Here is a 23,501-nt window from a genome sequence, read left to right on the forward strand (position 1 = left end):
GTTTGTCTAATTGCTCTGGCTATAGTTTCAAGGACGATATTGAATAGAAGTGGTGAAAGAGGGCATCCCTGCCTTGTTCCAGTTTTTAGGGGGAATGCTTTCAGTTTTTCACCATTTAGAATGATATTGGCCATGGGCTTAGCGTAGATGGCCTTTACAATGTTAAGGAATGTTCCCACTACCCCAATTTTTTCTAGTGTTTTGAGCATGAAGGGATGCTGTATTTTATCGAATGCTTTTTCTGCATCTATCGAAATAATCATGTGATTCTTAAGTCTGTTGATATGGTGAATGACATTTATTGATTTCCTGATGTTGAACCAACCTTACATCCCTGGGATAAAACCCACTTGATCGTGGTGCACTATCTTTTTAATATGTTTTTGTATGCGATTTGCTAAAATTTTGTTGAGAATTTTTGCGTCGATGTTCATTAAGGATATTGGTCTGAAATTTTCTTTCCTCGATGTGTCTCTGTCTGGTTTAGGTATCAGGGTGATATTGGCTTCATAGAATGAGTTTGGGAGGGTTCCCTCCTCTTCTATTTCATGGAATACTTTGAGGAGTATTGGAATGAGCTCTTCTTTAAAGGATTTGTAGAACTCGGCTGAGAACCTATCTGGTCCCAGACTTTTCTTTGTTGGTAAGCTTTTGATGACCTCTTCTATTTCATTGCTTGAAATTGATTTATTTAAGTTGTGTATATCCTCCTCGTTCAGTTTAGGTAATTCATATGTCTCTAGAAACTTGTTGATGTCTTCGAGGTTTTCTATTTTGTTGGAGTATAGATTTTCAAAATAGCTTCTAATTATGTTTTGTATTTCACTCATGTCTGTTATGATATTTCTTTGTTCATTCCGAATTTTAGTAATTTGAGTTTTCTCACTCTTTCTCTTTGTTAGTGTGGCTAAGGGTCTATCAGTTTTGTTTATTTTTTCAAAGAACCAACTATTTATTTTGTTAATTTTTCCGATTGTTTCTTTTGTTTTAATTTCCTTGATTTCAGCTCTGATTTTAACTATTTCCTGTCTTCTACTACTTTTGGTGTTGGTCTGCTCTTCTTTTTCTAGGATTTTGAGCTGTAGGGTTAAGTCGTTTATTTGTTGGTTTCTACTTCTTTTGTTGAATGCGCCTCATGAAATAAATCTTCCTCTAAGTACTGCTTTCATAGTGTCCCAGAGATTTTGATATGATGTGTCTTTGTTCTCGTTTACTTCTAAGAATTTTTTTATTTCCCTCCTGATGTCTTCTGTTATCCATTCATCATATAATAGCATATTATTTAATCTCCAAGTATTGGAGAAGTTTCTGTTTTTTATTCTGTCATTTATTTCTAATTTCAATCCATTATGATCTGATAGAATACAAGGTAGGATCTCTATCTTCTTGTATTTGCTAACAGTAGCTTTGTGGCATAAAATATCGTCTATTTTTAGAGAAGGATCCATGTGCTGCTGAGAAGAAAGTGTATTTGTTCTTTGTTGGATGGTATATTCTATATATGTTGGTTAAGTCTAAATTGTTGATTGTGTTATTGAGATCTATGGTTTCTTTATTCAATTTTTGTTTGGAGGATCTATTCAGTGGTGAGAGAGGTGTGTTAAAATCACCTAGTATTATTGTGTTGTGGTCTATTTGATTTCTGGAATTAAGAAGAATTTGTTTGACGTACATGGATGAACCAATGTTTGGGGCATAGATTTTTATGATTGTTATGTCTTGCTGATATATGCTTCCCTTAAGCAGTATGTAACATCCTTCTTTATCCCTTCTGACTAGTTTTGGCTTGAAGTCCACATTATCTGAAATGAGGATGGGTACTCCAGCTTTTTTGCTGTGTCCATGTGCATGGTATGTTTTTTCGCATCGTTTCACCTTTAGTCTTTTTCTATGAGATGAGTCTCTTGCAGGCAGCATATTGTTGGATTTTTCTTTTTAATCCAATCTGCCAGTCTATGTCTTTTGATTGATGAGTTCAGGCCATTAACATTCAGGGTTATTATCGTGATGTGATTTGTATTCCCATTCATTTGACTCATTTTTGTTTTTTGACAAGATTTGGTTTCTCCTTTATTTGGCTATTCCTTTAGGCTAGTTCCTCCTGTTGCTGATTTACTTCGTTGTTTTTCATCTCTTCCTCATGGAATATTTTGCTGAGAATGTTCTGTAATGCCGGCTTTCTTTTTGTAAATTCTTTTAGCTTTTGTTTATCATGTAAGGATCTTATTTCATCGTCAAATCTGAAAGTAAGTTTTGCTGGGTATAAGATTCTTGGTTGGCATTCGTTTTCTTTCAGGGCTTGGTAAATGTTGTTCCAGGCCCTTCTAGCTTTTAGGGTCTGGATTGAAAAATCTGCTGATATTCTTATTGGTTTCCCCCTGAATGTATTCTGATTCTTTTCTCTCGCGGCCTTTAAAATTCTGTCTTTATTTTGTACGTTAGGTATTTTTATTAGACCACATCAGTGCTCATTTGTTTACATGTTGTCTGCCTGCTTTTTGTGCTGTGGTAGCAGAGTTGAGTAGTTGCAAGCGTATGACCCACAAAGCCTCCAATTGTTTACAGAAAGGGTCTGCCAACAGTTGGACTGGGAGAAAACTCTTTTAATATATGTAAACAGCAACAAATCGGAGCTAAAATATATGAAAAAGGGTAACAAATCCATAAGAAAAATCAAAGAATGTGAATTCAGGGTTGAAGTGGGAAGAAAGGCAGCAAGTTGTTGATCTGGAAACTCAAGCAGGAGAAGAGGAGTTCCTAGACCAAGTGCTCTTCTCCTAAGTCTCGGACCTCTCACCTATGGTCACAGGCCCAGGTGAGAATGTGAAGGCGAGAATGTGAGGCTGGGTCTGGACATACCATAACTGCTGTGGGGAAAGGAGGAGGAGATTTTGAGTCTGGCCATTGGGCAGTAAAGTGTGTATTCCCCACACCAAGGAAAGCGGTGTGCCATCATTCCCTACCCGATACCTGTGTAAGCTGCTAGTGTTTGTGGTTCCTGGTGGCCTTGGTGGCACAGTCTAATTGTTGCAACTTTTGCATATAAAAAGGTTGTCTCATGAGCAGTACCTTCAGCAGATCATCACTTTGTGACATACTTTAATTGGCTCCCTTGTTGGCTGGTTGATTTTCAAGGGGGTAGCAGCAGGAAGGCAGACTCTTCCTGCGGTAGGAGGAAGACCTGCTCTTGCTGTCCCCATCAATTTAATTCCTGGTGTCACCACTGAACAGTGATTGAGTTTAAAAACTGAGCAGGAAGAAAACAAAAGTGAGCATGGTTTTGTGGATTCATATCTAGGTTCAAATTCTAGCAGGCTCCTCTGTTTATTAACCAAGTAACCTCTTTGAGTCTTACTGTCCACATTCATAAAATAATTGTTATAGCACAGTTTCCAGCTATAATCACCAGGTTAGGTTGCCTTTATTTGGTGGAGGAAGGTACTGGGGATTAAACCCAGGGTCACTTTGACTCTGAGCTACATCTCTACTCCTTTTCATTGAGTCAGGGGTCTCACTAAGTTGCTGAGACTTCTCAAACTCACAATCCTCCTGCCTTAGGCTCCCAAGTTGCTGAGATTACAGATGTGCACCACTGCAGCAGGCTTAGTGAAATGTTTTTGAAATAGCACTGAAAATTAGGGACATGCAGGGAGTGGAGCAGGGGAACACAGGAACTTGCAGGTCCTGCCACTGGTGAACAGTGCAGCTCTTCTCTGTCCATCATGATTCCCACAATCAATGGCTTCTTTCACTCCACCCCTTCTTGGGTATTACCTCCCAAGGCTGAAGGTTCCGCTCCTACTCCAAAGATAGTTCTTTGAAACTCCTCCTCCACAATCTAAGGCCTCTTTTGGCCATTTTGTGCTCTCTTTATGAAAGTATCCCTCTCCTGTCTTGGTCTGAACAGTTCTGTGTCATGCCAGGCCCAAGTCTAAACGGACACGGCTCCTCTGACCCAGTGGCAGGACTGTCCCTCCCACTGAATTAGTGATGCCTAAGGGCTACATTCTCAGGAAAGGCAAGACCTTAAATCCAGGATGGGATACGGCAGATACTGTCTTTGCTGCTGGAAGGCGCCATGTGCTTTATGTGCATTTATTTCATTTAATCTATATGCCCAACCCGTGGAGCACATTGTTCTCTTTACAGTGGGTACAAGAATGGCACAGAAGAGACCCACTGTGGAGAAAAAAGCTCCAAAATACTGAGCATGGGTGGAGACCTCACTAAAGAAGTCAACTTACCCTCTAGGAGTTCGTTACACAATAGGCTGGGGGTGAGGATGGTATGAAGGAAAGTGGGCCCATTTTCAATCAAAGGTGGAGAGTGCTGTTTGCTACTCCCACTGAGAACCAGGGAGGAAGCAGCAGGTGCCCCTGGCCTCCGCAGGAGGAGGCAAGCTAGTGCTACAGCCCCCAGACTTGGGATTCAGATAAGTGGGGCTTAGTCTCTCGCTCACTGTGTATCCTCTTGTTTCCACCACCTTCTCTGTGTACTGAGATGATAATAGTGGCTACCCCATGATGGAGGTGTGCAGGTTCATTGAGATAATGTGGGCAGAATGTTTGGAAAATCATCTGGAGCACAGAGCCCAGAACCCAGAGGCCACCATCATTATCAGCTAATTCTGGGCCCCCTCTGTGGGTGCAGCCCTTCTCCCCTTTGATTTGGGGATACAAGGGCTGATTTCTCTGCCATTGTGAGGTCTCTGTACTCTTCTCTGCCCTTTCTCTAGCTATTTCTTTCATTTTGCCTTCCCATGAGGCCCTTCTTCAAGGGATTCTTCTCTTTGCTGTCTACTCTCCATCTCATTAAATCTTATTCTAAATATCCTTCTCTCAGGGTCTCTGTTCCTCTCAGATGCCCTATTTCCCCTGGAGCTAGAGCTCCCTTCTCCTGCTTTCTGAAGACTGTCTCACTGGGGATTCACATGAGGTAAGCTGTGGAAGGCACCAGTCCTCTGTGAGCATAATATACCCTGGTGGGGCTGGTTTTCAGGGTTTATTCTCCTTCTGCCTCTTCATCCACAAGAAAACCAAAAATATGGTTGGCATATCTGCTTCAACTTTGTGGACTGGGTAGCCTCTAGGTGTGGGACAGAAAAGCTAAATTGTCCAGAGCCTTAACTGATGTCAACTTCTGAGTCACCTCAAATGCTAAAGGTTACTCCTACAATGAATACACCAGCCTTCCCATTCTGTATTGGATCCAGGCCTAACTTCTGCCATTGGTGTTTATCAGAGGAGGAGAGAAATGCAATGCCCAGACCATATCCACTTACCTTGTGTCTACAATAGTATCATGTGAAAAAAAAAAAGTAAAGGCGATGGAAGTGGTATAAGCCCTTAATGTGCACCCTAAGTCCCCTAATTTTGCACCAGTTACTTCATGGAGTTACAATGCCATTTTCCCAGATGGGCTGATCTGGATTATTTTATTGGCTGACCTGGTATGTGACTGATGGGAGCAGAAGTGGATCTTTGGAGAGATTACCCTTGGAAGGCTGCATGGTCATGCACATTTGGAAAGGGGCTGGTTCCTGAGCCCTTGTCATGGGCTAGAGGGAGGGCACGTTCCTTCAGCAGAAGCACGGTATGCAGTCCTCCTCAGTCGGCCTGCAGAGCCACTGAGTGTGTCATCTGGAAGTGAAATCAGCACCTCCCTTGTCTTATAAGTCCAGAACTCCTTATAAGGCTGGAAGTGAGGTGACTGAAGACTTCCAAGGGCAGATTTGAATTCTCAATCCCCAGATCCGGAGCCAGTCCCCATGTGTGAGGCAGCACTGGGTCTGGGTCATCAATGTTGGTCACACTTGATCAACTCCCAGATCCTCAAGGAAGTGCAGTGCATATCCAAGTATAAGCTCAAAGCCTGGCCTATGCAGGTATCTTGACCATGTTTCTTGTGGTTCATTCCACCAGGAAAGTTCTCTAAGCCTTCTGGTGTTCTGCTCTTTCCAGGACCCTAAGTGTCCCTCTCAGTACAGAAACCTGAACCCCTTCTCTTCCTGCACTTCCTTCACTATAAAATCTACAGATCCCAGACCTGAAGCTTGAATCAGTTATCTTGGTCTCTGGTTACAGCTTTGTCCATTCATTGAACAAACCATCAGCAACAGATTAACCTCTCTGAACCTGAGATTCCTCACCTTTGAAAGAGAATTAATACTTTCTATTACATAGGTTTGTAGTCAAGGGTTAATAAGGTAAAGCATGCAAAATGCTCAGTAAACAGCTGCACATTATAGGATTTTTGCCCAAGCCACAGTTGGGCAGCAAATGAATCATCCAAAGATGGTGTATCTAAGAACTGGGTGAAAATCAGCCACTTTGTACCCTGCACAGGCCTCTGAATGAAAGTAGGCTAAGCAGGAATGGAAGGAAGGAGACCTGCCAGTCATTGTAACCAAGAGAACCACAGATATTCAAGACCTCGACTAGTGACAGCAGCAGGAGTGACCTTAGCCAGTACTGCCAATAAAACCAGGACTGTAGGTCACCAGGTGGGAGTTCAAGTTCCTTTTTTTCTGGCGCTGCTGGTTGCTTTAGGAGGAGAAGGTAAATATTGGCTCCTGCCAGGTTTTGGTGGGAACATTCCCTTCCTTCTGCTGTGCTTGAACCTGAACCCCTTTTCCCACCCAACCAGTTAGGAAAACACAAACTGGAGCTACACTCTTTTCAAAGAGAGGTTTTAAATCAAGGAGTTGGTGCTAGAAGGCTGAAAGAGTGAAAAGGAGATGCCGCCCATGCACAGAGGTCAATAACTGAGAGCAGCAGAAGCTCCCTGTCCAGGGCTGGGTGCAGAAAAGGGCAGTATTACCAAACCTACGAGGTTAGGGGAGTGCTCCAGGACCATGGCGGGTGTGCCTTTGCCCTCTGACAAGGGCTGCTGCACATCTGGACCTCTAAGGAGCAGGCACCCTGTGGCTACTACCTAGATATCTGGAACAGGGCTTAGCTTAGTAGGTGATGCAGGAAGAAAGAGAGCAGCTGAGTCGTGCTGATTGCCAAGGTACACAGCTGAATCCTGCAAGGCTTGTGCTGGGACTTCCCAAAGTAGCTGCTCAGGATAAGGCTGAAGCTGGCCACTCTTCCTGGAGCCATGGCTGCAGGAGCCTAAAACAGGCTCCTTTTATCCTCCCCCTTTCCAGTATCCACCAGGGATGTCATTGGCAAACCCTAACCAAAAGTCCACTGGCAAAGGGGTCTGGGAAACTGATTGGTCAACTCACAGCACCAGTGTCTGCAAGCAGAGTATGGAGGTAGACATGGTGCTGATTGGCAATGTGTTAAAAAAAAAAAAAAAATGGATGCACTTCTGAGGGCAAGACTCCTTTTCCTTTCTTTAAATGCAGATCAACAATCTCATACTCCCTCTGTATTCAGTAGGCACTGCATAAAGATGTTTTGAATGGTTGGTTAGAGCTGTTTCCTTGTGAAATAAGCTTTAGCAGAGTGTCATTGCTACATGAGAAAGAACCTGAGGCTGGAAACCCCAGTGAGGAAGTTAACTTAGGTCAAAGACAGGAGCACAGAGCTGTGAAGTCTGTCATGGCACCAGGGCCTCCTGAAGGGACTTAGGACAGGGGACAATTCACAGGGGCCTCTGCCATCAGAATGATAGGCTATATGTCCCCAGTCTCTTTCCATCCCTAGAATTCCAAGGCGGCTTCCACTGCAGACCCCAGGCTGAGAACTCCTCCCCACCAGAGGGACAGGATATGGCTGTCCCCACTGCTCACCTGCTCTGTAGGCATAGGGCTCAGGTCAGTGGAGATATAAATAACCTGAGGCCCTAGCAGAGCTATTTCTGTCTTCAAATCCAGTGCCTCAGGCCTCTGCTGAAAAAAGGACTAGGGACAGGGGAGACAGGATAGGGATGCCTGATGCGCTAGAGGTGGGTAGAGAGAAAGAGAGGGCTGAGGGTAGTTAGGGTGGGAAGCCATGTCTCTGCTGCTTGTATGCTGACACTGAGAAGGGGAAGCACGTCTCATGCGTGTGCAAGTGTGCACGCGCACGTGCGTGCATGTGCCCATGTGTAACCTCTAAACAGCGTGAAACATGACCTGTGTGGCGATCGGGCCCTGTTTCCCAGTGTATACCTTTACTGGCACAATCTTTACTTCTAGACTAGGACACTGGTTCTCAGAAGTGGAGATGGGGGATTGGAATGCAAAGGGAGTGGTGTGTAGGTGCGTATTTTGAAAAAGTTCCCTGAATAATTCTGCCCCCTCCCAGTCCACAACTGCTGCAGAGTAAGGGAAGATAGTGACTGCCTGCTTCTTTCTATAATACACTGCCCGAGAGGAATCCTAAGGTTCCAGAGCAGAACCCAGTTGGACCAAAATTTTCAGGGAGCTTTTGATGAAAGCAGGAAGAGGTGAAAAGCTCTCTAGTTTGCAAGATGGGCCATTTAAGGCTGGTCTCCCTAGAATTTCATCTTCTCTAATAATGTGTTCCTCCTGAGAGAGAATAAAGGCAGGCTACAAAAAACTGCCTCTGGAGGGGTTGAGTTCCATCTGGGTCCTAGGGTGGGAGACAACATAGGCCAAGGCCCTGGAGGAATTACCAGCATGTTTCCTGGGATGCTTACCATGCTGCAAATATTCCTTGGGAATCTGGCAAAGAAGTTGCAGGTTGAGGTTCATACTTTGCAGATGGTGTCCATTTCTCCTGGGACCATAAACTGGCAGTATGCCTAGACAAGGGCCTTGGTGTGTTTCATTTGTCTAGTGCTTTGCTTCCCTGGCCCACCTCCTCCATATTTGTCTCTAAAGTCTCAGCTTTCCACCTGACCTTTCTTCTACCCACCCACCCGTCAGGTTCCTCATGGCCTGATTAGTGACTTGGCTCACACTGAATAATAGCTGGGTGGAAATAAAAGTTGCTCTGGCTCAGTTTGAAGGGTCTAGGAGACACTGGAGGTCTCATGATTAGTGTTGGGTTTTTTTTACATTTAGAACTGAAACTACCAAGAAAAGCAGCATTGGTGTGTAAATGTGAAAGCAGAGAGGGACTTCTTTCATGAAAACTCCACAGCAAAACTTTTTAAAAATCATGTATTAATTGTACACATTAATGGGGTTCAGTGTAATATTTCCATAAATGCATACAGCACACACTGACCAAATCCATCTTTTTCCACCCCTCTCTCGCCCCTTCTCAATCTATAGTAGTCACTTCTACTTTCACTTCAACTTTTTAATTTCCACGAATGAGGGAGAATACGTGGTACTTGTCTGGCTTATTTCATTTAACATAGTCTTTCAGTTCTGTTCATTATGCAACACATGACAGGATTATATTCTTTATGTGGTGCATGTATATCACATTTTCTTTATTCATTCATCTGTAGATGGGCACCTAGGTTGATTCTATATCTTAGCTACTGTGAAGTGTATCAAAATAAACATGGACCCACAGTTATCTCTTGGGTTTGATGACTTCATTTCTTTTGGATATATACCCCAAATTGGGATAGCTTGGTTATATGGCAGGTGTATTTTTAATTTTTTGAGGATCTCTGTGCTGTTTTCCATTAACAACTATACTAATTTACGATCCTATCAAGAGTATATAAGATTTCCTTTTTCTCCACTTCCTTAACAGGTTAATTGTTCAATAACAGCCATTCTAACTGGGCTTACATGGTATGACATCGTAGTTTTGTTTGCATTCCTTGAGGGCTAATGTTATTTTTCCATATATTTGTTGACCATTTTTCATTCTTTTTTTTTTGAAGCATTATTCAGATAGTTTTCACATTTTTAAATGGAATTTCAGATTTTTTTTTTGAATTCCATATATTCTGGTTGATAACTTTTGTCAGATGAATAGTTGGCAAATATTTTCTGTAGATTATCTCTTCATTCTGTTGTTTCCTTTGCTGCTGTGCAGAATTACTTTAGCTTGATATAATTCCACTTGCCAATTTTTGCTTTTGTTTCCTGTACCTTTGGAGTTCTAGCCAGAAAATCATTGCCTATGTCAATGTATTAAGTGTCTCACCTGTTTTCTTCTAGTATTTTCAGGTCTTACATTTAGATCTTTGAGTCATATTGATTTTTGTACAGGGTGAGAGAAAATGGTCAAGAATTGATCATCTACATGTAGATATCCAGTTTTCTAGCACCATCTTTTTTCCAATGTATGTTTTTGACACCCTTGTCAAAAATCAACTGAATGTAGAAATGTGGGTTTCTTTCTGAGATCTCTATTCTGTTCTATTGGTCTGTTTTTATTCCAGTTCTATGCTGTTCTGGTTCCACTGGCTCTGTAGCACATTTTGAAATTTGATATTGTGATGTCTCCAGCTATGTGCCTTTTCCTCAAGATTGCTCTGGTTGTTCAGTGTCTGTGCTTCCATATGAAATTTAGGATTGCTTTTGCTAGTTCTGTGAAGAATGTCATTGATGGAATCTGTAGATCACTTTGAGTAGCATGGGCATTTTAGCAATGTTAATTCCCCCAGTCCATGAACAGAGGTCTTGTGTCTTCTTCAGTTCTTTCATAAGATATTGTAATTTTCATTATAGATTTTTCACTTCCTTGGCTGAGCTTATTCCTAGGTATTTTTTGGTAGCTATTGTAATGGGATTGCTTTCACGATTTTTTTCAGCACATTCATTATTAGCACTAGAAAAGCTACTGATTTATATTCTGCTACTTTACTAAATGTGCTTATCTCTTCTAAAGTCTTTTGTTGGAGTCTTAGTTTTTCTGTATATAGAATCATACCAGCACCTGGGGATAATTTTATTTCCTCCCTTCCTATTTGTATGCTGTTTATTTCTTTATCTTGCCTAATTGCTTTGGCTAAAACTTCTAATACTAAAGTTTGCTTTTCCTCATCCAATAAATGCTAGCTATGGTTTTGCCATAAGTAGTTTTTATTATGTTGCTGTACTATCCCTCTATATCTAATTTGGTCAGGGCTTTATATCATGAAGGGATGTTGATTTTTTATCAAATGTTTTTCTGCATTTAATTGAGATGATCTTTTTTTTATCTTCAGTGTTGTGATACATCACATTTATTGATTTTCAGATGTTGAAACATCCTTGCATCCCTGGAATGATACAAAATTGTTATGATCTTTTAGATATTTTCTTGAGAAATTTTGCATTTATATTCATCAGGAATACTGGTCTCTTGTTTTCTGTTGTATCCTTGTCTCATTTTGGTAATAAGGTAAGGCTGGTTTCATAGAACAAATATGGACTAATTTTAGATATTTTTTAAACAGCTTACTTGGTTAGTCTAGCTGAAGGTTTTTTGGAAAAAAAATTACCAAACCAACTATTTCATTGACAATTTGTATTATTTTTGTCCTTGTTTTCTTTCTTTAAAGGTCTGCTCTGATCTTTTATTTTCTTCTACTAATTTGGGGTTTGAATTTTTTCTTTTCCTTGAGATGCTTTACTAGCTTTTTATTTTAAATCTCTCATTTTTTACATTGGTACTCACTGCTTAAACCTCTTAGTCCTACTTTTGAGTATTGTGTTTCCATTTGAGAAATTTCAAATTTTCCATTTTGGTTTAAAAGCTTTGTTTACTCCTATGTAGTTATATAATTGCTAAATTTTCTTTTATTGTTGACTTCTATTTGATTCTGTTGTGATCAGAAAAGAAACAGGATATGATTTTAATATTTTGAATTTAAGACTTGTTTTGTGGCCTAATCTATATTCTAGACAAAGCTCCATGCATTGAACATAATTTATATCTTGCACCTGTTAGATGGAATGCTCTGTAAATATCAAATCCACTTAACCTATTGTATAATTTAATTATGATGTTTCTTTGTTGATTTTTTTAATCTGGATGATCTATCCATTACTGAAAATGGAGTGTTGAAGTTGCCCACTTTTATTGTAGTGAAGCCTATCTCTCCCTTCAGGTCTAATAAAGTATTTGTTTTATGATAGATTTATAATCACTTTCTTGTCAAGTTGATCCTGATAGTTATATAGTCACCTGTCTCTTCTTAGTTTTTGTCTTAATGTCTTTTGTCAGATATCAGAACTCCTCCTGTTCAATTTTTCATTTTATTGGAATATATATATATATATATTTTCATTCTGTGGGCTTTACTGATGAAATGAGTTTCTTGCAGGTAGCATATTATTGGGTCTTGTTTATTCATTCAGCCAGTCTGTTTTAATTGAAGAATTTAGTCAAGGATTTTGCTTCTGTTTTGTTTTCTAGTTGCTTTGAATATTTATCTTTGTGGTTTTCTGTACTTCTGCTTGATTCTTTTCTATTTATTTTGTGTGATTTATGCTGCCATGATGGTAGTTACCTTTCTTCTGGATGTAGGAAACCCTTAAGCATATTTTCTAAGACTGGTTTGGTAGTCACAAATTTCCTCAATATTTGCTGGTATCCATTTCTGAAAGAGACTTGCTGGATATGGTATTCTTGGTTGGCAGTCCTGGTTCCTTCAGGACTTGGTGCTTCTCTCTTGCAGATTATAAACTTTCGTCTTATACTTCTGACAGTTTGACTAGAATGTGCCACAGTGAAGATCCTTTCTGGTCATTTCTGTGTGGAGTTCTAAAAGCCTCCTGTACATGGATGTCCATATTTTCTGCAAGATTGGAAAAATTTTTTGCTATTTCATTGAATAATTTTCTAGGCCATTTAATTTTTTCTCCTTACTCCAGTCTGTTAAGGTTTTCATTTTTAAAAAAATTAGTTATAAATGGACACAATGCATTTATTTTATGTGGTACTGAGGATCGAAACCTGTGCCTCACATGTACCAGACAAGTGCTCTACCCTGAGTTACAGCCTGGCCCTGTTAAGGTTTCATTTGACTTGAGCTTTTCCTTCCCAAGATTTGTTTTAAAATCTTTTTGCAGAGATCCATATCCTGATTTTCTTCCTAATTTCATTTATAACAAATTCATTTCATCCATATTGAGTTCTTTGGGATCTTTTTTTTTTTTTTTTTTTTTTTTTTGCAGGCAGTAGAGGGGAAGCTGTTGCTAGACAGCTAGACACTTAATGTCTTCTTTTGGAGATATTTTAGTTTTCATCTCTCTTGGGTTCCTGCATTGAGATTTATGCATCTGATAGCACTACCACTTTGTAGGGCAATTGTCTTAGTAAGCAGCTTTCTCCTGAAGGTGTGTCTTAGGTGTCAGGCTGTTAGGCAATGTTGGTGTTATTTCTGGCTGGGCACCATAAGCAGTCTCCTTGTAGCTGCTTTGGCTGTGATTAATGACTTAGGACACAGCATGCACTATGGCAGAGTAAGAGACTCACCGTTTCTGTGGGCCACGTGAGAATGGGGACACTTTAACAGATCGGGCAGGTATGGTGCAGACAGCGGTGTGTGTGACGTGCTCATTGTGTGACCACTCCTACAGTGGAAGTGGTGGCTCTTACTAGGCAATGGAGTGTCTTCAGGCACTGTCACTGGTGCTAGCAAGGCCTTCTGGTACTGGCCGCCCCAGCAGTAGCGAGGACCTGAAGTCCTTGTCTTCGGTCAGTGGTTCAGACCTAGATGCTGCCTGGGGAGAGGCAGTGGCAGATCTGCAGGCACCTTCCGTGGCACTCACATCCCTCCCTGATAAAGTGTAGGGGCAATGATGGGAACCACATCAGTGGGTAGCAATGCCCATCCAGGATGGGAACTGTAGCTGGTGCAGGGATACACCAGGCAGTTTTTCAGCTCTTCGGCCACCAGCTCTAGGAACAGTGTGTCACCTGTCTAGTAAGAGTTATGGAAACCAGAAACCTGAAATCAGCATTGGTGTCCAATGCTGGTTCCTCCTGGAGTTTCCGAGGTGAGGATCCATGCCTCCCTCTTAACTTCTGGTGGTTCTTGATAGTAATCTTTGGCTAATAGTTATGTAACTCCAACATCTACCTCCTGTGGCCATCCCCTGTGTTTTGTGTCTTCCCCTTTGTCTATTTTTGTACTGGGGATTGAACCCAGGGGTACTTAACACTGCACCATATCCCCAGCCCTTTAAGTTTCTTTTTTTGGGGGGAGGGGTACTGGGAATTGAACCCAGCCCTTCAAGTTTCTGAGTCTGACCTTGAACCTGTGATCCTCCTGCATCAGCCTACTGAGGCACTGGGATTACAGGTGTGCACCACCAGCTATAAGGCCCTTGTAAGGACATCAATCACTGGATTGAGAGCTCATTTCAATGTAGGATATTATTTCAAAATCCTTACATCTGCAAAGAATCCAAATAAGATAATATTCTGAGGTTCTAGATGAATGTGTCTTTGGGAGGAAGAAGAATGCAATCCACTACACTAAGAGAACAGAGTGAGGAGAAGGTGACAGATGTGGCCCCTACCAAAATGCCAGAGAGACTTTCACAGCAGTGCCATCTCTTCCCTGAGCAGCAACTCAGAGGCACATGTGATTTGCTGGGCAGTGCTGATAAGGAAGGATCCTCTCTATCTTGGGCTTAACCCCAAGAACCCAGTGAGAATAAGTAGCAGGGCACTTTTTTCTTCAGAAGACATAATTGTCTTAATGTTCCTAAAAAAACAGAAATTGATGAGTCTGTGGGAGTAATTCAGGCCCCAGGGTTTTCTCAGTACCTACTGGTGTATGGGGATCCTTGCACCAGTGAATGAGACGTCAGTCTTCATGGGACATTAGGGAGGGGTCAGGAAGGTCATTCTTAAGTGCCAGAAGAAAGCTCAGACTGCATGGTGGTGGGACGGAGCAGCCCACTGAGAGCCAGTGAACTAGGTTTCCTGAGAGCAGGACATCTCCTGCCTCTAGATTTTTCCTGTATAGTCTACTGGAGCCTCTCTACATTCCTATTCCTCCTATTCAGTGCTGTGCCCTGAGGTCACCGGTAACCTCAGCATCCTCCAAACACTCAGGCTCTTATGTTACACAACCCACCCTTTCTTGCCTAGACCAAAGTCTGCCCTGCGTCACTCCATCCTGATGAATTAAAGGGTCACACAGTGTAACACAACTAGAGTCATACCCTCTTCAAATGTTCTGAGAACCTCGACTTCTTGGCCTCTCTCTCCTCCTTGACTAGATCTTTTCTCTACTTCCTAATACTGTTCCTTAATTCTTTGAAGAAGGTACTGATGGACAAAGACTTAGGGAAACTAGTAGCTAGGGGGTGGGCGGAAGGATAGAAGTCATCAGCATCTACTAAGAGAAATTCTTCTCTTACCTGAAAACCCAAGGCATTTTCCCTAGCAGATGGCTAAGAACAGACTCGTGCTGTCTGGGTTTTGACCACAGCTTTATTTTCTGGGGATTTACTTACCCTTTCTAAGCTCATGTTCATCATCTGAAAAACCAGAATAAATGTACCCACCTTCTAGGGTCACTGTAAGGAATGGCATGAGATAGCACCTGTCCTGTGTTTAACATAGTGCCTGGAGCTTTCCATCAGTGACTGCAATCAGGAAAACATCATCCTACTCTAGATCACATTTTTTTTTTTTTTGTCCTAACCTATGCTCTTCTGAACACCCTTACTCAAATCCTTCACCTTTTATACCTAAGTCCAGTTCATCCTTCTAGAATTTTACTAAGCAACTGTGAAATATCAAGCATTCTTTTTAGGGGTTTATAAATGGCCTGTGAGACAGTTTGTATTTTCTTCCACAGATGAGGAAATCAGGGCTTGGGGAAGGCACAATCCCATCTGCCTGATTGTACACTACCACTTCATGGTGACTTAATGACCTCCCTTCTTCCACCCTGGGCCCACCTAGTGTTTAAGCTGTGAGCTTATCAGTCTGTCCCTCACTGCCCGACATCCCCTGGAGGACAGTGCTGAGCATTATTCTCCAGCCTCAGTCTCTGGAATTACAGAATTTTAATTCATTGCCAATCACTGACCTGACCCTCAATGGTCCCTCTGGAGCCCCCCTCTCCTCCCTGAGTTTTAGGGCCCTCATATATTCATGCTGCAGGTGAAGGAAAAGCATTAGATTCCACAATAATCAAAGTGGTCATGATAGGGGGTTAAGACGTCCCAACCAACTTTCCTATCCATCAGTCCATCTGTAGTTTGTTTTTACATGTTTTAAGTTTCTTAAGTGACCCAGTTTGTTGATCTCCATGTTTTATGTTCTGCTGTAAAACTAGGCAGAGTTGCTGGTGGGTGAGGAAAGGTATGTCACCAGGGCCTGGAAGGAGGGAGGCTGTGTCCTCCATGCTCTGTGGCTTATGTGGCCTAAGTCAGCACCAATATGAACCTAAGCCCCAAGGGGAGAGGAGGCTTGGCTCCTGGCTGCCACATAAGCCCCTCGTGTGTGTGTGTGCAGTAAGTGCTCAGTACATATTTGCTTGGTTTTTTGTCCTGTGCTCAAGTTAGCCAGTGTTTTGTCAAGTCTGAGGAAGAACCAAAAATGATAGAGTCTGCAAACATCCCTTCCTGCTCAGTAATCCTCCAGAGACAGGGGCTGACATTCAGTGGGGTCACCAGGCAGCACACAGCAGGGCTAGAAGTGGGGGCATAGGCAGGGATGCAGGCAGTGAAAGCTGAGGAGGTTATGTGGCCACACCTGGGTGAACATAGGTACACAGAATGTCAGTGACATCACTGTGACTGATCTCAGACACTGGTCAGGCTACCTGCCTTGGAATCACCTGAGAGCTTGTCAAAAATGCCAGTTGCTAATCCTGCCACAGGAAATTGTCACTCTGTAGATAATAACCTCTTCAAATGGTTCTGAAGCACAGTCAGATTTGATAACCATTGATTTGGTCCAATCATGGAAGGATATGACTTGCCCAAGGTCACCTAGTCACTTGGAGTGGTTTCAATTATGACCACTCCAAGTCTATGCTCTATTGCTTTCAGTTTGGAGATGTAGCGGGGGCGGGGGGCCCCTCTGCATTCAATATGCATGGCTTTCTATGACTCATACCTCGTCCCTACTCATTTATGCAAACCACTGAAAAATGACATTAGGTTTATATTTTTATCCCACAGTCTGAGCTCTTTTAAGTAACTCTGTTCTTGCTTGAGTCCCCTGCCTTTTCTCCACTCATACTGTTCGGACTCTCTTTCTCCAGGGGACTACTGCTCCCCTTGGCCAAGTCTGTCTGGTGCCAGATGGGGGGAAGAATATAGGCTTGAGAGAGGCAGGATCTTCTTTCATTGCAACTTGGAACAGGTGTTCTATTGTCCTAACTTACCTCAGTTCCCAGGGTGGTTGGTTTTTAAAGTTAAAAATAGTTGCTCGCAACTATTAAGGTTAAGGGTCTGTCAATTCACTTCAGCTCATCAACCATTTATTATGTGCTTTCCCCTCATCTGGGACCACTGGTTAGTGCTGCCTCAGAGGGATGCCAAGCTGTATGAGCAAGATACAGTGGACATGCCTACCTTGGAGACAGCCTCCGTCTTCCCTCACCCCAGTGTTGCAAGAATTCATGAGCTGCTCAGCGTTCTGCATGAGCCTCCCATGCCCAATAAATCAAGAAAATACATGACCTTGTGGGCTGGTAGGACTCTGGCTGGATCCAGGAAGGACTGAGACTTATCCCACAGTAGAGACTACATTCACAATGGGATCAGAGGGTTGCTCTATCTTCAGGACTGGGCCTTTCCAGAGGATGGTTAGAAAGTCTCTGGAACAATCACTCTGGTCTTAGGATCCCTGACAGGAAGGAAAGAATGCTGACCCCTAACCCTCAAGTATTGCTTCAAATTAATTGTGTGACATTGAGTATCAAATACCTCAGTTGTCAGATTGTGCTCTCCAGCACAGGAAATGTGGATTCAATGAGATAATGTCCTTGAGTATATGGAGTAAACCACAGTTCTGTATTTGTACAGAGCCTTATATTAAAATCACTAACTGTTCATTCCAGAAGGGACCCTTGTTTTCAAAATGATTTTTGGAGACCATGGAACCTTTCCCTGAAATGAAACCATACAATAAAGCCCAACAGATAAAAAACAAAGAAAACCTGCAGACTTGGAGACAACCTGCATACAATCACCTGACCCTTGACAAAGGTGCCAAAAACACATTGGAGAAAAGAATAAAACTAGACCCTTATCTCTCACTCTGCACAAAAATCAACTCAAAAAGGATCAAAGCCCTCAGAATTGGACCAGAAACTATGCAGCTCCTAGAAGAAAATGGAGGGTCGACACTCCAGTTTTTAAGCCCAGGCAATGACTTTCTCAATAGGACCCCTAAAGCTCAGGAAGTAATGCCAAGAGTTAATGGGACAGCATCAAATTGCACAGCAAAGGAAACAATCAGAATGGGTGAAAATCTTTGCTAGCTACTCTTCTGATAAATATCTAAAATCTATAAAGAGCTCAAAAATCAAATAACCCATCTCAAAAAATATGAAAAAAATGTTCATTATCATTATCAATTAGGGAACTGCTAATCAAACTACACCGAGATTTCATCTTGCACCAGTCAGAATGGCAGTCATCAAGAGTACAAATAATAAATGTTGCAGAGGATGTGGAGAAAAGGGAACAATTTTACACTGTTGGGACTAAATTAGTACAACCACTATCGAAGACTGTATGGAGGCTCCTCAAAAGACTAGGCATGACCCAGAGCATCTCACCCAGCTATGCCACTTCCTGGTATTTACCCTGAAGGATTAAAGTCATCTCACTACAGTGAAACATGCATACCCATGCTTACAGCAGCACAATTCACAATAGCACAACTATGGAACCAGCCCAGGAGTCTATCAACATATGAATGGATTTAAAAAGTGGTATAAATACACAATGGAATTTTACTCAGTCATAAAGAAAAATGAAATCATGGCATTTGCAGGAAAATGGATGGAACTTGAGAATATCATGTTAAGCAAAACAAGTCAAACTCAAAGTTAAGGGTCATATGCTTTCTCTCACATGGAAGCTAGAAAGGAAAATGGAAAACAAAGGTGGAGGTGGATCTCCTAAAAATTAAAGGGCAATTAGTAGAGGAAAGGGACCAAGGGGTACAAAGTGGGGAGGGAGGGGGAAAGTGTTTCATTGTGTGCATGTATGAATGTGTAACAACAAATTTCATCATTGTGTGCAACTATAATGCACCAATAAAGAAATGTGGGGGAAAAAACCTGGCACTACACTGACTGGGGGAGGGCCTTACCTCAGCCTTATACAAACCCACTGTCCTTCCCTAAAAGATGTAAGTTTACAAAAGAAAAATTCAAGAGCAGTTGTCCTCATTGCCAGAAAACATAACAATGATTAGCTGAGCTTACATAAGATTTTGAAAAATCAGATGATGAGATCAGTATGAGGTCAGTCTGAAACAAAGATGAGTAACAGTGGAAATCCTTTTGGATTTTATTTACACACAACCTTTCAGGACTTTCTGTGTTGTACATGGAATAAATCCACCTGCTATCCCCTCTCTCCATTAGATCACAAACATCAGAAGCAGATTGGAGGAGGGGCAGTGTAATATCACTTATTTTGTCCTGGCATAAGCCTCACAAATGGGAATGGCCCTAATTCAATGACACATGGTTAACCATTTATTGAGCCCTTTATACACTAGGCATGATGTCAAACATGAAAAATAAAACTCTGCCTACCTTCAGGGAGCGAGAGGACAGAACATGCCAAAGCTTCTTCTCATGATAGGTTGCAATGACCTACGGAGTTACATGTGGCTGTCCCTGTGGGGCACCACCAGGAAGCGTGTTCTGACCTTGTGGGAGTCAGGGGAGCTTGTTGATAGAGGTGGCACCTAAATCAAATCCTAAAAGGGAGTCAGGTTTGAGGGGTAGGGGAGATGGAAAGGGAGATAAGTTTGAGGCAAAGTGAGCTGGGCTTTATCCCAGGACCTGAAATTGTTCAGCATGGTTGAATATAAGACTGAGGGGTGGCAGGAGAGTTGACCAGGGACAATACACATCTGAAATTTCAGTGTCTCAGAAAGAGCTTGGAACAGGAAATGATGTACAAAATGACACCCCAAACTGCACATATTGAAATAATTTGAGGGTTTGTGAGAGGGAGTTCTGGGGAATACTTAAAAGAGAGGATCTGGGGGAATTAGAAATGTTACATGCATTATCTTCCTCTTAGATATTCATAGGTACATGAGCATTTTAAAGTTCTGAGAAATCCCACAATAAGGCACTGCATTTAACAGTGTAATATGGCTCAAACTTATTTCACCTTGAGACTCTTCCCCCCTTCGTAGCATCCATTAAAGCCTCATGGAACACTTTGGAAAAGCTAGACATCAGAGCCTGATCAGTGCAGAAGGCATCCTGGCCTTGGGGTTGTACCCACCATCCCTAAGGCACACTCCTGCTATAGGGAACTCTGAGCATCTCCGAGCAGAGGGCTAGTGGCACAGACCTCATTGTCGTGAGTCATGCAGCCACCCCTGCCCACTTGGATCTAAAATACTTGTCAAAATGCATGGTCATGGCTGGCTCTGAGACAGACTGTGACTAACTTCTCCAAAAAAGCAGCTGAAGTGAGCCCTCAATCCCTGATCAGCAGAGTTGTTAGGCCAGATGAGCTGTGTTAAGAACTCCTGTGCCTGATCCCCTGGGGTTGTTGATTTTACTCTGATTCTTAAGGGTACAGACATTGCTGCAGGGTATGAAGCTTTGGTTCATCTACCCATTGGTTGAGACAGGGACATTCAGAGGGGCTGCTTTGGGCACATAAGATGACACTTTGGAAGCCAAGAGGCTTCAGATGAGTTTGTGTAGACCTAGAGACCCATGTCCTCTCCCAAGGGGATACCCAGACAGTGAATGATAACATCTGAATATGCTGTCCACATCAGTTTAGGATTCTGATCCATTGGCCACCCAACTGAAGAGCAAGCACAGGGTAGCCACACATCCCCCAGGAACACCTACCTCAAATTTATATCAAACCTTCGTAAACCTTCCTACATACTCCACTGTACAACTTCTCTGTAAGTTTTATGTTGCAGCCTCTTCATCAGAACTTCCTTCTCCTTAGTCATGGCCCATCTTGTCTCAAGGGCTGTCCCTGATGTTGAGATGTTGAGTGTTAGTAAAGAACCATGTGTGTTCTGAGCCAAACCTCTTTTACATATATATATATATATATATATATATATATATATATATATAAAATATGGATTGCGATGCCTATGATTTCATCATTGCAAGCCAAAAATATTCTCCCACTGACTCATTAGGTGATATTTACCTGTTATTCATTTATTCTACAAATAGAGGGTGCCCGAGATACCAGACACCCTGAAGAGCTGGAGATTGAGAACTTAAGAGATAATCCTTGCTCTCTTAAAGCAGAAAATAATTATGCACATTTTTCTAAGTATGAAAAAGTTCTGTTCTAAACCCTGAGAGCTTCCAGAGGGTATGAGATATGGATCAAACAACTAGTATCCTGTTTAAGAACTGTTGCTTAAAAGAAATAAAACCTGATCAAAGTAGGTCAAGTTAAAAAGGGAGGAGAGAGAGTTGACAGAAATAAAGAGCAAGAACCAAAGTAATTATCTCCATAAGTCATCTCTCCTCTTGGATACATTCATGTTCAAGTTCTCTTTCCTGCTCTCCATCCTTCCTTTTTTCCCCTCACTCCTTCCCTAGTTCCATTTTCCCTCCTGCCTTAAGAAGGGATGAGAGTGGGAAGGAAGTAAGTGCATTTCTACCACAAATGGTTTCAAGACAGTAAGGAGGACAGAAGGGTACAAGCAGAGAGAACTGTTCACATTGGGAGACAGGAGGATAAGTAAGAGCTCACTGGAGTCAGGGAAGGCTTTCAGGAGGAGAAGGTGCTATTTGAGCTGGGCCCTGGTGTGAGGAGGATCTGACACCCTGAAGAACAGAACAGCATGTGAAAAGCCATGGAAGAATGGGTGGAGAGGGCAAACAGCTGTACTTACCACCATCCCTCTGTCCTTGGTCCCTTACCTGGGTTTCTTTGGCTTTCTTTAGAGCAGACAGGATTCTCCAGAGTTCTATGACTTGGATCTATAGGCTAGACCATAGGGGAACAAGGGCAGGGTAACGGAAGAGGAAGAAAGGGAGAAATGCTGTCCCATAGAGGTTAGAAAGCCACATACTGAGATCCAGGTAAGTAGCTTGAAGATCCAACCCGGTAGCAAGACCTAAGATTTAACACTCACTCACCTGTTAGTGACTTCAGTGTAACCAAATAGTCATACCACAGGCATGAGCCTCCAGTCCGCCAATGATCAGTGATTTTCCAGCTGATCACAAGCAGTAAGCTACGAATGTTTATGGGCTCCTCTGTGCTAGGCACTATAAAATGATTATCTTGTTGGTCATACCTGAAAAACCTACTGAGTGGTACCATCAGGGGTCAAAGAGTGCATGGAGGAGCCGACTTATGTACCATCTTCATCTAGGGACCTTAATAGGGTGGGAAAGGATTCATGTGGGTGTCTGCAGCAGGCCAGTGCTTTTACCTGAGTCACCTTATGTCTACATTACGACAAGTCTGAAAAGCAGGGATTTTCATGTTTTCTAGGGAGGAAGCTATGATACCTATCTGAGGTCACAGGGCTAGGTGTTTGGCCTGGAACTTCAACCAAAGTTTGTTTCTAGCACACCAGGGTTATGGGGCAAGTCCTTAAGGCAGACTGGGTTGGTCTGGGGGCTGCCTGTGTAGGTCACAAGGTATTCCAGATGGGGATGATGGCAAAGCTGTTGCTTTCCCTTACCTGGGACCCCTCTACTACTTTTCTATCTGCAATACCTCTGGTCCTCTAACCAGCAATGCACATAAAAAAGACAACCTATTACAGGTTGCTTCCAGATATGGCATGGGTCAAAATATATACTGGAGTCTAAATGCCACATGCAGTGAAATTTAGAAATTATAGGCCTTCCCAATAACCAGATGATGGTCCAGGGGGAGGCCCTGTAATTTTTAGCTGTAATTTTTACATACTCAGTTGGAATCTCAAGTCTACTTTTCTGTCTATTCTTTTCATGGAGTACAGATCTATGTTTCTTCATTGTCAATTTACCTGTTATGTGATGTTTTCTCATTTCCACAAGGTAATGATAATATATGTCCCAATAGTCTTATACCAAGGAGTAAGTGAAGTAGCACTGAAGTTCCCTCATGCACTGCACAGACTGCTCAAGTATTGGGTTCTATTGTTAGAACAAGCTTATGTGCAAGTTCACGGGCCTTTATTTTGTAGAAAGGAGGGCTTCCGTGTGATGAGATGAACTTTTACTTGTCACAAACAAGGACCAGATCTATAGCTGCCAGTGGCAGCCCTAGCTACAGTCATACCTAGAGACTCACTCGAACTGTCTTGCTATAGAGTGTGGTTTAAATCAGCAATGCTCAAATTTTTGTGCATCAGAATCCCTAGGGAACTGCTGCTTTTAGATTCAAAAGCTTCCCTTTGAAGATTTTAATAGAGGTCATAAGAGGAAAGTTTTTTTTTTTTTTTTTTTTTTAAAGCTCACTAGATAATTCTGAATTGCAGGTAAAGACAAGCCAAATGGGGCCCAGGCTCAGAGGCCAGGATAGTCTGCTGGGACAATACTATTTGGGG

At 42.2% G+C, this 23,501-nt stretch overlaps 1 protein-coding gene across 2 annotated transcripts in view; it reads left to right on the forward strand.

The window, feature by feature from the left end:
- Positions 1-23,501, forward strand: part of KCNH1 (potassium voltage-gated channel subfamily H member 1) — a 441,214-nt gene that overhangs the window by 408,390 nt on the left and 9,323 nt on the right. The window lies entirely within an intron of this gene.

Source organism: Sciurus vulgaris (assembly GCF_902686455.1).
Source record: "Sciurus vulgaris genome assembly, chromosome: 12".
Taxonomy (NCBI): domain Eukaryota; kingdom Metazoa; phylum Chordata; class Mammalia; order Rodentia; family Sciuridae; genus Sciurus; species Sciurus vulgaris.